The 13459-nt window shown below is 45.2% G+C and overlaps 1 protein-coding gene across 2 annotated transcripts in view; it reads left to right on the top strand.

The window, feature by feature from the left end:
• Window positions 1-13459, top strand: part of RAB31 (RAB31, member RAS oncogene family) — a 123987-nt gene that overhangs the window by 46445 nt on the left and 64083 nt on the right. The gene's annotated exons all lie outside the window — the stretch shown is intronic.

Here is a 13459-nt window from a genome sequence, read left to right as displayed (position 1 = left end):
GCACGAACCCGTATCCCCTGCATCGGCAGGCGGACTCTCAACCACTGCGCCACCAGGGAGGCCCCTATTTTATTTATTTTTAATTTTTTAATTTTTTAAATTAATTTATTTATATTTTTGGTTGCACTGGGTCTTCATTGTTGCGTGCGGGCTTTCTCTAGTGGCGAGTAGGGGCTATTCTTCATTGCGGTGCTAGGGCTTCTCATTGCAGTGGCTTTTCTTGCTGCAGAGCACGGGCTCTAGGTGCGCGGGCTTCAGTAGTTGTGGCACACGGGCTTCCTTGCTCCGTGGCATGTGGGATCTTCCCAGAGCAGGGCTCGAACCCCTGTCCCCTGCATTGGCAGGCGGATTCTTAACCACTGTGCCACCAGGGAAGTCCTTGGCTTGCTTACCTTTAAATTGACTTCATTTTTAGGCTGACCCACCAGCTTCCCTTCCACGAGGGTGGCAAAGAGGCCTCATCAGCAACCCCAGGAAGCAGGCACCTCTTCCCAGACCTGCCCCTGGGGTCCTCCTCCACCTGGTCATGTGCTCGGGGGCTGTGGCGCCCCTGCTGGTGGGGCCAGGCTGTACACTTACCCCTGGAGGTGTAGGCTATGCTCAGCTGCGCCTGAACCCTGCTGGCTGGGAGCCGGACAGTCTTTGTTCCCTGAGGAAAGTCTGGGTTCTCTTGCTTGGAAACAGGGCAATGGACATTGGGTTACCGGAAACAGCAGATGACTGCTTTCTTATTCCTGATTCTTTTTCTTTGCTGAAAATATTTATGGAGATTACTCATGAACCTCACATCTTTAGATTTTAAAAAGTGAAATAACAAACACCAGCAGACTGTCTAGAACAGAGAATGTGTGTGGTAAGTAGAGCGTATGTTATCAAAGTTGAGAGGGGTGGCCAGGAGAAGTGAACACAGTGGTAACCAATACTTTGTCTTCAACAAGAGCTTTCAGCCTGATCAAAACTTTCACCAGAGCTTGTGATCGTGGAGTGACAGGTTGAACTTCCCCTGATCTGGTCCCAGCTCAGATGTCACCTTCTCTGCTCACCCTTCCTAGAATGTCAGCACTTCCTCTCCGCCCTCCCCACCCCATTTTTCTCCATAGCCCTTACCAGCCTCTAATACACCACTGAATTCACTTATCGATTCTGTGGACCGTCTCCCTCTCAAAGAAAGAGAATCCAGGGTTCAGGATAATCCATCATTTTTCATCATCAGCTCCTAACAAATCAATATGTGTTTATATAATTTTCATTTTCTATAAACCCACTCTTAAAATGAACATTCCAGCGTTTGTAGATTAAGGCGTTTCAGAGATTTCCTTTTCTTTAATTGGGACGAATCTTCTGTCCTACAAATGCTAACCTCATTAGAATGTCTTCTGTTTCTCTGCGGAATTGAGATTGCAGATATGCACATACGAAGCTGCTGCCTGGGGCACCTCTTTCTCTCTGTTTCCTGAAGTGAGGGGGATGGATTCCAGGGGAAATGTCTTCTTAGGGACCTCTTGTGCATGTACTTGTGTGTTCTCTGTAGTAGATCTGCTGGTTTTTTGTTTTGGGAGTTTGAGGGGTTGTTATTTAAACTTAAGCAGTGAGATTTTCTTGCTCCCCTTTTTACTTTTGCCCATGAAACAGTTGCTTTTGCAGCTTCTTTTGATGAGTGTAATAAGTCAATTTTACATAAATCTGGCAGCACTGTGGCTTCTACCGCCGGCTGCCGTGTCCTGAAGGCTTGTTGTGCTCCAGCCCTGTGCTGAGTGCCTTCTGTGCACCAATGCATTCAGTCTGCTCACAACACTCTGAGCTGGGGACTTTATCTCCATTTACAGGGGAGGTCACCCAGGCACAGAGAGGTTAAGTAACTTGCTCAAGATCACACAGCTAATAAGGTATAAAGCTGAAATTTGAATCCAGCAGTCTGGGTCCTGTGCTTTATAGTTCTGTTATGATAGAAAAATCATACAAAACCATACAGTTGAAAGTAAAATTATCCAAAATCCCAACCCCCAGATATTTCCACTGTTGACATTAGGTGACCATCCTTCAGATAGCTCACTGTGTGTGCTGATAATTTCATATCAGTGGGATCATGAGTCTTTATAATCTGCCGTTTTCACTTGATAATAGTGTCCTTAAAGGGAGATTTCTGTATAATCTAAACAGGACATTTGACATTTAGTTACTTATTCCAATAAAATATTCAAGGGGTCGATTGCTTTTGATGAAATTTGGCTCTAAAGTGACTATTTTAGTTTGGAGTCTGGCCCACTTAGCATCTCAAAGCAACATAGCAATAAAATTTTTTTCATATGACTGTATTTTTAATTCTTCTAATTGCTTTTCTAAAATTTGACTCTTAGACGTTATAGACACCTGTGACTATATTACTGGGCCTATAATTTGAAAAGTGTTAGCCTTGTAAGTGCAAGGCACAGCTCCGTACTAGTGATTCTCTTTATACTTCAGGGAAGAGGGATGGGGTTTGGGTGGTAACTTCAGGTGAATCCAGTTTGTGAAGAGCAAGTGAGCTGTATCCACTCAGACTCTTGGTCGTCCGATCCCTCTGACCCTCGAAGGGCTGGTGTGTGACTCCCGGCTGACCTTGCCTGTGGTCCCCCTGTGCGGTCCCCCGTCTCTCCAGGATGGCAGTCTTTCAGTCGTTTTGGAAGCTCGTTGCGGGACTTAATCGTGCTGGTAATGACGTTGCCTCATGTTTGAGCTAAAAATAAATTCCCTGCTGTTGCTGGTGCAGAGTGCTGTTGGTTCTCTCATTAATTGTTGGAGTCCAGTGCGTTTTATTTTCCCTCCTTATCTTCATAGAAATCTGCTGCTGTTCTCCTTAGTTTTCACAACGCTAAACAAACCCAATCTCTTTGGATTTATGAGTTGACAAAATCAAGACAGATCTCTGTGTCCTCAAGGAGGGAGACTGCTGAGTGCAGTGCTTTGCATATGTTAATTCCTCAAAATTAGACCAAGCCTGTGTCTGCCTGGCACACACAGCACTTCCGTCGATGCGCTACTTACTGCCGGTACTAATCCTGCATTATACGTGTGGCACAGATTCGAACTCTTGAAAGTTTATTTTTCCCTCTGGGCACTGAAGATGTAAAAGGATCCCGGTTCTCCTGTCCTTGTATAAGAGTGCATTCATTCTTTTTTTGTTTTAAATTTTATTGAAGTATAGTTGATTTACAGTGTTGTGTTGATTTCTGCTGTATAGCAAAGTGACTCACTTATACATATATGTATTCTTTTCCATTACAGTTTATCACAGGATATTGAATATAGTTCCCTGTGCTGTACAGTAGGACCTTGTTGTTTATCCACCCTATATATAATAGTTTGCCTCTGCTAATCCCAAACTCCCAGTCCTTCCCTGCCCACCCCCCATTGGCAACCACAAGTCTATTCTCTCTGTCTGTGAGTGTGTTTCTGTTTCATAGATACGTTCATTTGTGTCATACTTTAGATTTCACATATAAATGATATCATATGGTATTTGTCTTTCTCTTTCTGACTTCGTTTAGTATGATAATCTCTAGGTCCATCCATGTTGCTGCAAATGGCATTATTTCATTCTTTTTGTGGCTGAGTAGTATTCCATTGTGTATATGTATCACATCTTCTTTATCCATTCCTCTGTTCATGGACATTTAGGTTGTTTCCATGTCTTGGCTATGGTGAATAGTGCTGCTATGAACATAGGGGTACATGTATCTTTTCAAACTAGAGTTTTATCTGGGTGTAAGAGTGTGTTCTTTATTGATACGTTGTCTTAATTTTGCTTTTAGTTCAGCCATATATGATGGGCATCCTCCAGTTCTTTCAATGGCAAATGGTAATCCACCGAGTGCCTCTGTAAGAAAAATGGTTTTAAAAAAATGTAACCATTTCCAATTGATTGTTGAATCCAGTTTGTTAAAAGCTTACCATTTTTGAGATTTGTGCATTTACTTTGCTGCTCCCCAGAGGGGTGTTGCAAGGGAAGAGTGCCCGTGTTGGAGCTCGGTGGGGGCTTTTGGGGTTTCCATCCTGCCCTGTTCTCATGGGTGCTGGTTTCCGCTCCATGCTGATCTGTGAGGAGGAGCAGCGGTAGGTGAGCAAAGCCCCTAGAAGGATGTACTCAGGAACTGCAGCTCAGAGAGAACCCCAGGAAGAGAAAGGAATTTATCTGCCCAGGTCTGTCCTCCCATCGTCAGAATTTGTGAGGAGAGATGAGACTTCTCTCCCACGGTATCAACACGTCATTCCTTCCCTCCGAGTTTCCTTTGATTTCCTCCTTTGTTTTTTCACTTAAACTGGGGACCAGCATATCCTCATTGCTATTAAATATCACAATGTGAGATGCAACCTTCACTTTCTAGATGTGTGCTTCCAGATCCTTCTGTGCCTGCTTTAAAACACAATCACAATCTATAGAATAACGCCATTGAAAATGTCAGTATCTTGGTAAAATGTCAGGCTTCCTTCTCTTGGTCTGATCCATCAGAGCAGCATTATTTTAAGAATCTAACCTGGAAAAATATTAGCATCATCTTATTCTTTTTTTTTAATTAATTAATTAATTTTATTTATTTATTTTTGGCTGCGTTGGGTCTTTGCTGCTGCGCGCGGGCTTTCTCTAGCTGTGGCGAGCGGGGGCTACTCTTTGTCGCGGTGCGTGGGCTTCTCACTGCGGTGGCTTCTCTTGTTGTGGCTCACGGGCTGTAGTGCGCAGGCTCAGTAGTTGTGGCGCACGGGCTTAGTTCCTCTGTGGCATGTGGGATCTTCCCGGACCAGAGCTCAAACCCGTGTCCCCTGCATTGGCAGGCGGATTCTTAACCATTGTGCCACCAGGGAAGCCCTCATCTTATTCTTTTGTTTCATTTGGTTAGAGTCAGTGTTATAGCTGTCTGTCTTTCCTAGTGGACTGCCTGTCTTTCCTAGTGGACTGCCTGAGCTGTAATGGTTGCATTTGTGTAGTTTTGATTTCAAATGAACCACAGTCACAGACGCCACAAAGGCGAGTTGATGATTCCGTTATTAGCATAAAAACTCTCCAGTCCTCTGCAAACATCTGAAGTTGGATAGACTGGCTTCTGAAATCAAGCTCATCGTTTTATGCTTTTTAAGGATGAAATTGAAGAACACACATACAGACTAAAAAATAGCCTCCCCTCAAATCCCCCAGCCCTCGGCTAATTTCAGTCTCTAGATTTTCCTAATCTGGACATTTCATATAAATGGACTCATGCAGTCTGGGGGTTTTCTGACTGTCTACTTTCACTGAGCATCATGTCATCAAGGTTGATCCGTGTTGTAGCTGGGTCAGTACTTCCTCCTTACAGCTGTTTATGCTCCATCGTATGCATTACTACATTTTGTTTATCCATCCGTCAGTCGATGGACGTTTGGGTTGTTTACACTTTTTGGCTTTTATGAATAAATGATGCTGTGAACATTCTTGTACAAGGTTTTGTGCAGATGCATTTAAAAAAATCTCTTGGGTGTGTATCTAGGGGTGAAATTGGTCGTGACTCTTAAGTTTAGCATTCTGGGGAGCTGCCAAGCTGTTTTCCAAAGTGGTTGCACCATTTTATATTCCTACCAGCAATGCATGAGGTTCCAATTTCTCCACATTTTCGCCAACACTTGTCTTTGCCTAACTCAGGGTCACTGGATTTACTCCTGTATGTTCGTCTGAGAGTTTTATAGTCTTAGTTCTTACATTTAGCTCTCTGATCATTTGTTGTTACTTTTTGTGTATCTTGGTAAGAAAGGAATTCAGCTTCATTCTTTGTACGTCAGTATTATACACACAATTGAAAAGACTATTCTTTGCCCAGTTAGTTGTCTTGGCACCTTTGTTGAAGATCAATTGGCCACACGTGTGAGGGTTTAATTCCTGACTCTCGGTCCTATTCCTTTGATCTAAAATTTTCCTGTAGCTTTGTAGTAAGCTTTGAAATTGGAAAGTATGAATCCTCAAACTTTGTTTTTCTTTTTCAAGGTTCTTTTGGCTCTTCTGGGTCCCTTGCATTTCCATGTGAATTTTAGGATCAGCTTGTAAATGTTTATCAAAAAAAACTACAGCTAGGATTTTGATAGGGATTGTATTGAATCCATAGTGAATTTGACGTTGCCTACTCCTTAAAACTTTAAATTATAAGTGATAAGTGAGTTTCACACTGTCTTTCATCTTTTTGGAGATTACTCGTGATTTGGAAGTGCAATCTTGACCTCAGAGTAGTACCTGAAGAAAAAATGTTGAATAAAGTATTAAATCTTTTAAATGTTTAAGTGTGGTCCCTGTAGTAAATTCATGTAGTGCCATAAACAAGGTCATATTTGTGAAGTTATCACTTACAATGTACCAAACCATTATTAGACTTGAAATTTATGGTATTTGACTAAGTATATTTTTTAAAAGAAGGAATCAGTCATCAAAGTAGTAGTATTTGCAGCTGATTTAGTTTTATTTCAGCAATATTATCTAACCCAAGACCAGACTTTATGACTTAATACATACTGCTAATGCTAATGGGATAATATTCTGAAACCCATTGATTCAAAAGGCTTATGGTCACTTTCCTGGTGAGTGCACAGACTTTTTTTCCCCCCCAATTGTGAGAGATTTAAAAGATTCCAGAAAATATATACTAAAGAGTTATATTGGCACCACCCGGGTTTGTTTAATCTTTACTTGTTCCTTCTGTCGGGAGTTTACCTTGAGCCCCGGGTGCCTAAAGAAGGAAACGTCACTGAGACCCCAGGAGCTGACAGCTTCGTGGGTGCAGTTGTGAAAACTTGGGTGCCCGGGCTGGTTAGTGGTACTGCTTGTTCCCCTACTTCAGCTGAATTCTGCCAGCACCTACCAGTCTCCCATCATTTGGAAACTTAGGTGATTGGAGGTCGGGTGCTGGGATGCAGCTGAGAATGCCCTGGCCTCACTGCTGGGTCTGAATGGGTCCTTGAGAAGGAAAAGAGAACTGAAGACAGCAGGTATCTGAGGTCAAGTTCAGGCTCTTTTACAAACATCAAAAGAAACCTGTCTGCTCTCGTTCCTTCTTTCTCAGGACCCTGGAGTCCATGGTCAGGAAAGTGGTTCACTATTCATAGGCTGCAGCTAAAGTCAGAGGAAATTTTGGCCTTCAGGAAACCTTGAAGAAAGAGGCCTCTTACAGGCTCCAAATGAGCTGCTCTTTGTTTTCTCCCCCACTCGCCTTGCAGCCCCTGGAAAGAGAGGCCCAGCTCCCAGCGCAGAGCACACACTTGGAGCACTGCTGGGGGGGCTCTACCCTGGGGCGCCTCCTCACGAACTTCCATGGGGGTCTCCCTTCAGTGGGAGGAGGTAGAGTATGTGCACCCCCCCCCCGCCAGAGAACAGTGCTGTCAAAGTGTGGATCGGGGTCCGAATAAGGGAACTACCCCCTCGCTCCTTCACCCACCAAGAGCTCTCCCAGAAAGGAAAACTGGATGGAGGTTTTGTGGGAAGAAGACAGCTTAGAAACCTGCAGATGTGCTGTGTGCTGTTAAAATGAGATCAACAGCTGTCGAAGGGGCCAGGTCACAGCAGCTCCTCTTATTTATTTATTTATTTTTATTTTTATTTTTTAAAATTTTTATTGGGGTAGAGTTGATTTAAAATGCTGTGTTAGTTTCTATTGTACAGCAAAGTGAATGAGTTATACATACACACATATCCACTCTTTTTTAGATTCTTTTCCCATATAGGCCATTACAAAGCACTGAGTAGAGTTCCCTGTGCTATACAGTAGGTTCTCATTAGTTATCTATTTTATATATGGTAGTGTTTATATGTCAATCCCAATCTTACAATTTGTCCCTCCCCTCCCCTCTCCCTCCCTGGTAACCATAAGTTTGTTTTCTACATCTGTGACTCTATTTATGTTTCGTAAATAAGATCGTTTGTACCAGTTTTTTTAGTTTCCACATATAAGGACTATCATGTGATACCTGTCTTTGTCTGACTTACTTCACTCTCTATGACAGTCTCTAGGTCCATCCACATTGCTGCACATGACATTATTTCGTTCTTTTTTTAGCGGCTCCTCGTAGAAGAAGCCCCAGGAGTCTCCTTTAGTTAAAAGCGGTACAGCCCAAGAGGGGCAGTTATCTGGCGGCAGAAACTACAGGAAAAAAGCCTGACGGTGGTGTGGGAGAGGGGACAGAGCTAGTTGCTCATAGACCTGGTCCCCAGGGTTGTTCAGTGTGTGGGTGTTGGTGTCATTTAGGAAAATAGGACTTTAGGTGGAGAATTGCCCTCCTGTGTGTCAGAGATGCTGCTGACAGGAGAGCAAGAGGAAGGACACGTCCATGTACTAAAATAATAAATCCTTCGGGAAACACTGTAAACGTCTCTGCCCTCGGCCAGTGGGATGGGACACTGGAAGTGGGGAAGGGGATGGGGAGTGGGGATCCAGGAGTGGGGGCGGGGAGCTCAGCCCTGAGCTGGTCTGAAGGGGACCCAGCCCCGTGCCCTCTGCGTCCTCCCCATCATGACAGACCCCACTATCTTCCTTTGTTCCCCGGGGGGCATCTCCCCGTCCTGTGGAGGGATGTGACTCCTCTAGATGAAGATGCTTTGATAGTTGGGCTTTTACCGTGTGTGTCTAGTCTGGGACGTGACACCCTAAGTGGCTTCTAATTGTGAGGCATGGTCTATGCCGCTTGGGTTGAGGCCAGTCTCCCTCTGTGACTCTCAAGCAACCTGGGGCAGAGAGCAGGTCGTGTCTACATGGAGACAGAGGAGTGTCCTCTGAGAGGGACCTCACCGTGTGTGCCTTTATCTCCAGAACAGCCCCTCTGAAGGCGGCGCCTCCACCCTCCAATCCAAGGAAAATGTGCGCTTTGGAGGACAGGGATTTGTCTGTCTTCTTCACCTTCTCTCTTTCCTGTGGCTTCAAACAACCCGGGCTCACGCTGTCACAGGTCTGGGCAGGTTCCTTCGCAGAGGCTCTGGGGAGAATCCGTTTCCTGGCCTTTTACAGTCTGCCCACAGTCTTTGGTTTGTGGCTTCTTTGTCCATCTTCAAAGCCCGCAGCAGAGCATCTTCAAGTCTCTCTGACTCTCCTGCCTCCCTCTTCCATGTGAGAGGACCCTTGTGATGACACTGGGCCCACCTGGTAACCCAGGGACATTGTCCATCCCAGGATCAGCTGGCCAGGAACCCAGTGCCCGTCGCTGTGCACCGTAACATCACTGCAGGTCCAGGGATTAGGTGGAAACCTTTGGGGGCTGTTATCCTACCTACCAACCCTGAGTCTCCATGGCTTAGAACGGTCCCTGTCATGTGTCAGGTGTCCAGGTGGTAGCTGATGAATGAACGAGTAAGGTTAGTGCCAACCCATATCTTCATCTCTGTAAGCAATGCTTCATTTCAGAGAATCAGCTGATGAGGGGAAAAAATGTGGAATTTGGGGTAGAAGACCTGTGTTCAAGGTCTTTTAAGAGCTGTGTGTGTGTGGGCAATTTACGTAATCATCCGGAGCCTCAGTTTTCTCATCTGTGAAATGGGAACACCTCCCCCATCCCCCTGTCTAGCCTGCCTGCACAGGGCTATTGGCTCATCCTGTGGGTTCAGTCTCTGAATGTTTGTTGAGTTCCTGCTGCTGCTCAGATAGGGGCTCACCGAAGGTTCTTGGAGGAGGAGGTGGCAGCTGAGAAATGTGTGAATGAAGGAGGGGGCGAGCCATGTGGGTGTGGGTGGAGGAGGGTCCCGGCTGGGGAAAAAACCTGGGACTCCTTGTGGCTGCAGGTTCAGGCCTAGTGCCCCAGCAACGAGGGCCTTAGACACCACAGTCCAGGGGGTGGATTTTATGCTAAGTTAGACAGATGTTGAACAGGAAGGTGACACAATTTGACTTATATTTGAAGAAAAATCCTTCTGCTTTACAGTTAACATGATATGATGTCAAGTGTTCGCTGCATTGGGCTCCAGTGGTGGGGGTGGGCTGGGCGGTAAGGGGGGGCAGATATTAGGGGCCGCGGGTCGGGGTGCTGAGTCTGGAGGATAAGAGCACCGACGTGCGTTATACTCTGCTCTCTTCTTGTGTGTGTGTTTGAAAATTTCCATGATATAAAGTTAAAAATAGATTCGACAGTGTATGTAAACAAATATCACAACCCAGCAGTAAAAGACAGCATCCCCCAGCCCCTGCTGTGCAGCCAGCATGGAGGCCATGGCAACATCTAAATGCACTGATGGAAGCTTTAGGACAGTGGGTCACGGGTGGCCGACCTGGGCTCAGGAAGGCGATGCACGGGGCAAGGGGGCAGGTTTCCTCGTGGCTGCATCGAGGGCCAGCTTTGCTGGCACCGGGGTGGCCAGTGCCTGTGAGTGTGGGGTCACCAGCTCGGGTATGATCCTGGGTGATGCTCTGTGGTCCCACTCCGCGGGGGACTCACCTCCACGATGGGACATTGAAGCTCAGAGGGTCGAGGACGCAGAGCCTGGTGGAGAGAGAGGGAGACGTTACCCCATCACCACATTTCCTCCGATGATTTAGGGGCAAGTGGGGCACACGTGGTCCTGCACTTATAGGACCGCTCCCCACCCCCCTGCGCCAGCCAACTGGACTGAGAGCTGAAGGTCCCTGTGGTTGGGTTTTTCATGGGTGGGAGAAACGTGAATTGCTACAGCGCTTCGAAACCTTGACTTCTGTCTTACACATTATTCTAGGGATCAGAATAGGCCAGCTCATGACCTTGTCTTTTAAAACACACTGATCCTCTTCCCCTTACTCCCACGCCAACACCGTTTTTGTGGAAAGACATTTGGATTTGGTCATATCATTTTCTGCTACAGAAGGTTTGCACATACCTTGTCAGGTGACCCTAAACCCCAGCTTCCTCCTGGGACTTTTGCTTTAACCCTTTGATCTCCGAATGCAGAGGAAGCCCTTTGACATTAACTGGCACATTAAAAGAAAAACGAAAGCAGAGGGGAAAAAATCCCCTCCCATTGCAAAAGTAGTGTATCTTCTTAAAAAATTTTTTAAAATAATTAGGAAATATGGAAAGAAGGGATGGTTTACCTATAATGGCATTATTCAGAAATAACCATTTTAATAGGCTTTTCTATTAAACTTCACGTATTATTGGATTTTAGGACATCTGAGTAGGCATATTAAATAGGCCTCCTCTTTTCTGTGGAGAGAGAGGGTCTGTGTAAAACTTAGAAATGCTCTTCTGAATGACACAGAAAGTACATTCAGTAGTGGTTTTTCCATTCAACTTTTGCCAGCTGAGAATGTCGGAATGTCAGGAATTTTCCTTTACCACTTCCCTCTTTGTTTGAATCCTGAGGGACCTCGGGATGTGTTTTGGCTTCTGCCCTTGAGTGTGCATGGCCCTGGTGTTCTGGGGGAGGGTGAGAATTTCTGCTCGAGCGCTGGCCCCCGAGACAGACCAGCACTGGCTCCCAGGCTGCGTGGAAGCATCTCACCAGGGACAGAGCGTTCTCTGAAAATCCTAAAACAACCAGTCCCTGAAGTTCCAGGACCTGAAGCCATAGCCCCCTGGCTTGGGTTACTCATCTGGGGAGAGAGAGCCCAGCTGGGGCCTGTCCTTGTTTGGAAATTTCATGTATTTTCCACCACTGCTCATCCTTGACGTGCAGAATTTTGCTGCTTTGGAATTTATGCCACCACCAACCTGCGTGTAAGGAATTTTGCCTGAAGCAGACTGGGTGGTCTAAAGGATTAGGTTTCCTGGAATAACACTTTCTGCCTGTGTGCTGAGTGTGTGTGTGTGTGTGTGTGTGTGTGTGTGTGTAGGCACACAAAGGATGCTGTGGGATGGGAAGAAGGGAGCTTTGTTTTGCAGGTACAGCAAGAGCAGGGCAGGGGAAGGAGGTTCCATGCAGAGCCTGTCTCACCTTGAACCATGAGTGTCCTCACAGAGCTGGGAAAACCTGAGCTGTCACCACCCATGCCCCACCACTGCCACCCCCAAACTGGTACAGAGCCACATGCAGGTCAACACCCTGTCTTGGGTCTTCATCCTGTGCCCCTAAGGTGGATTCTCAGGACACTCACTATATGTTAATAAATATTACTTGGAAAATGGTAAAAAGTAAATTAAAAATTCTGAGTTAAAAGCAAAATAAATAGGTTCCTTTAGTACAGAAATTTTCAGAGCCTTTCACGTACTAATAAAACTCCGTAAACCTCCAGGGGAACATCGTAATATGTAGAGTTTCTCAAACTTACATGACCAAGAAACCTTTTTTCCAAAAAGTACTTCAAGGGCACAGGGTTCTGCAGAAAACCCTTCCTTGGGAAATACTAAGCCATCTTGCCTCACGTGCCATTTCATATTTTTCAGAAACTTGAGTGTAATTGCTGACCAGTATTCCATCATACGGCTAAGCCAAAGTTACGTTTCCAGTCCCCGATGGTTAGACATTGAGGTTGATTACAATTTTTCAGCATTACTGATGATTCTAGAATGAATTCTGGTTTCTTTGAGGCCATCTCTGATCATCCCTTTCAGAAGTGGAATTGAGTCAAAGCATATGAATGTTTCAAGACTTTAAAAAATTTTTTAATTTTATTGGAGTATAGTTGATTTACAATGTTATGTTAGTTTCAAGTGTACAACAAAGTGATTCAGCTGTACATATACATATATTCAATCTTTTTTAGATTCTTTTCTCATGTAGGTTATCACAGAATATTGAGTAGAGTTGCCTGTGCTATACAATAGGTCCTTGCTGGTTATCTATCTTATACATGGTAGTGTGCATGTGTTCATCCCAAGCTCCTGATTTATCCTCCCGCCCCAACATTTCCCCTTTGGTAACCATAAGTTTGTTTTCTCTGTCTGTATGTCTGTTGCTGTTTTGTAAGTAAGTTCATTTGTATCATTTTTAAAAATTAGATTCTATATATGAGTGATGCCATATGATATTTGTCTTTGTTTGACTTTCTTCACTTAGTATGATGATCTCTAGGTCCATCCATGTTGCTACACATGGCATTATTTTATTCTTCTTTATGGCTGAGTAATATTCCATTGTATATATATATATGTACCACATCTTCTTTATCCACTCCTCTGTCGATGGACATTTAGGTAAGACTTTCTAAATACATTGTCCAGATGCTTTCCAGAAGGGTCATGCCCACTTATCATCTTGCCCATTGCTGGAAGTGGGAACAGCACTTTGCACCTGTGAAAGCTGAGGGTCTTAGAAGCTCAGAGAGGGCCATTCCCTTGCCCTTACCCTGTAGACATTCAGCAATTACAAACAAACCTTCACACACATGGACATAAACAGCCTCTTCTTTTTCTTTCTTTTTTTTTTTTTGCGGTACATGGGCCTCTCACTGTTGTGGCCTCTCCCGTTGCGGAGCACAGGCTCCGGACGCGCAGGCTCAGCGGCCATGGCTCACGGGCCCAGCTGCTCCACGGCATGTGAGATCTCCCCGGACCGGGGCACGAACCCGTGTCCCCT

Source organism: Mesoplodon bidens, assembly GCF_964165515.1.
Source record: "Mesoplodon bidens genome assembly, chromosome: 13".
In the NCBI taxonomy this organism is placed as follows: Eukaryota; Metazoa; Chordata; class Mammalia; order Artiodactyla; family Ziphiidae; genus Mesoplodon; species Mesoplodon bidens.
The sequence above is the reverse complement of the archived record's forward strand: the minus strand, read 5'-3'. Positions and strand labels throughout refer to the sequence as shown.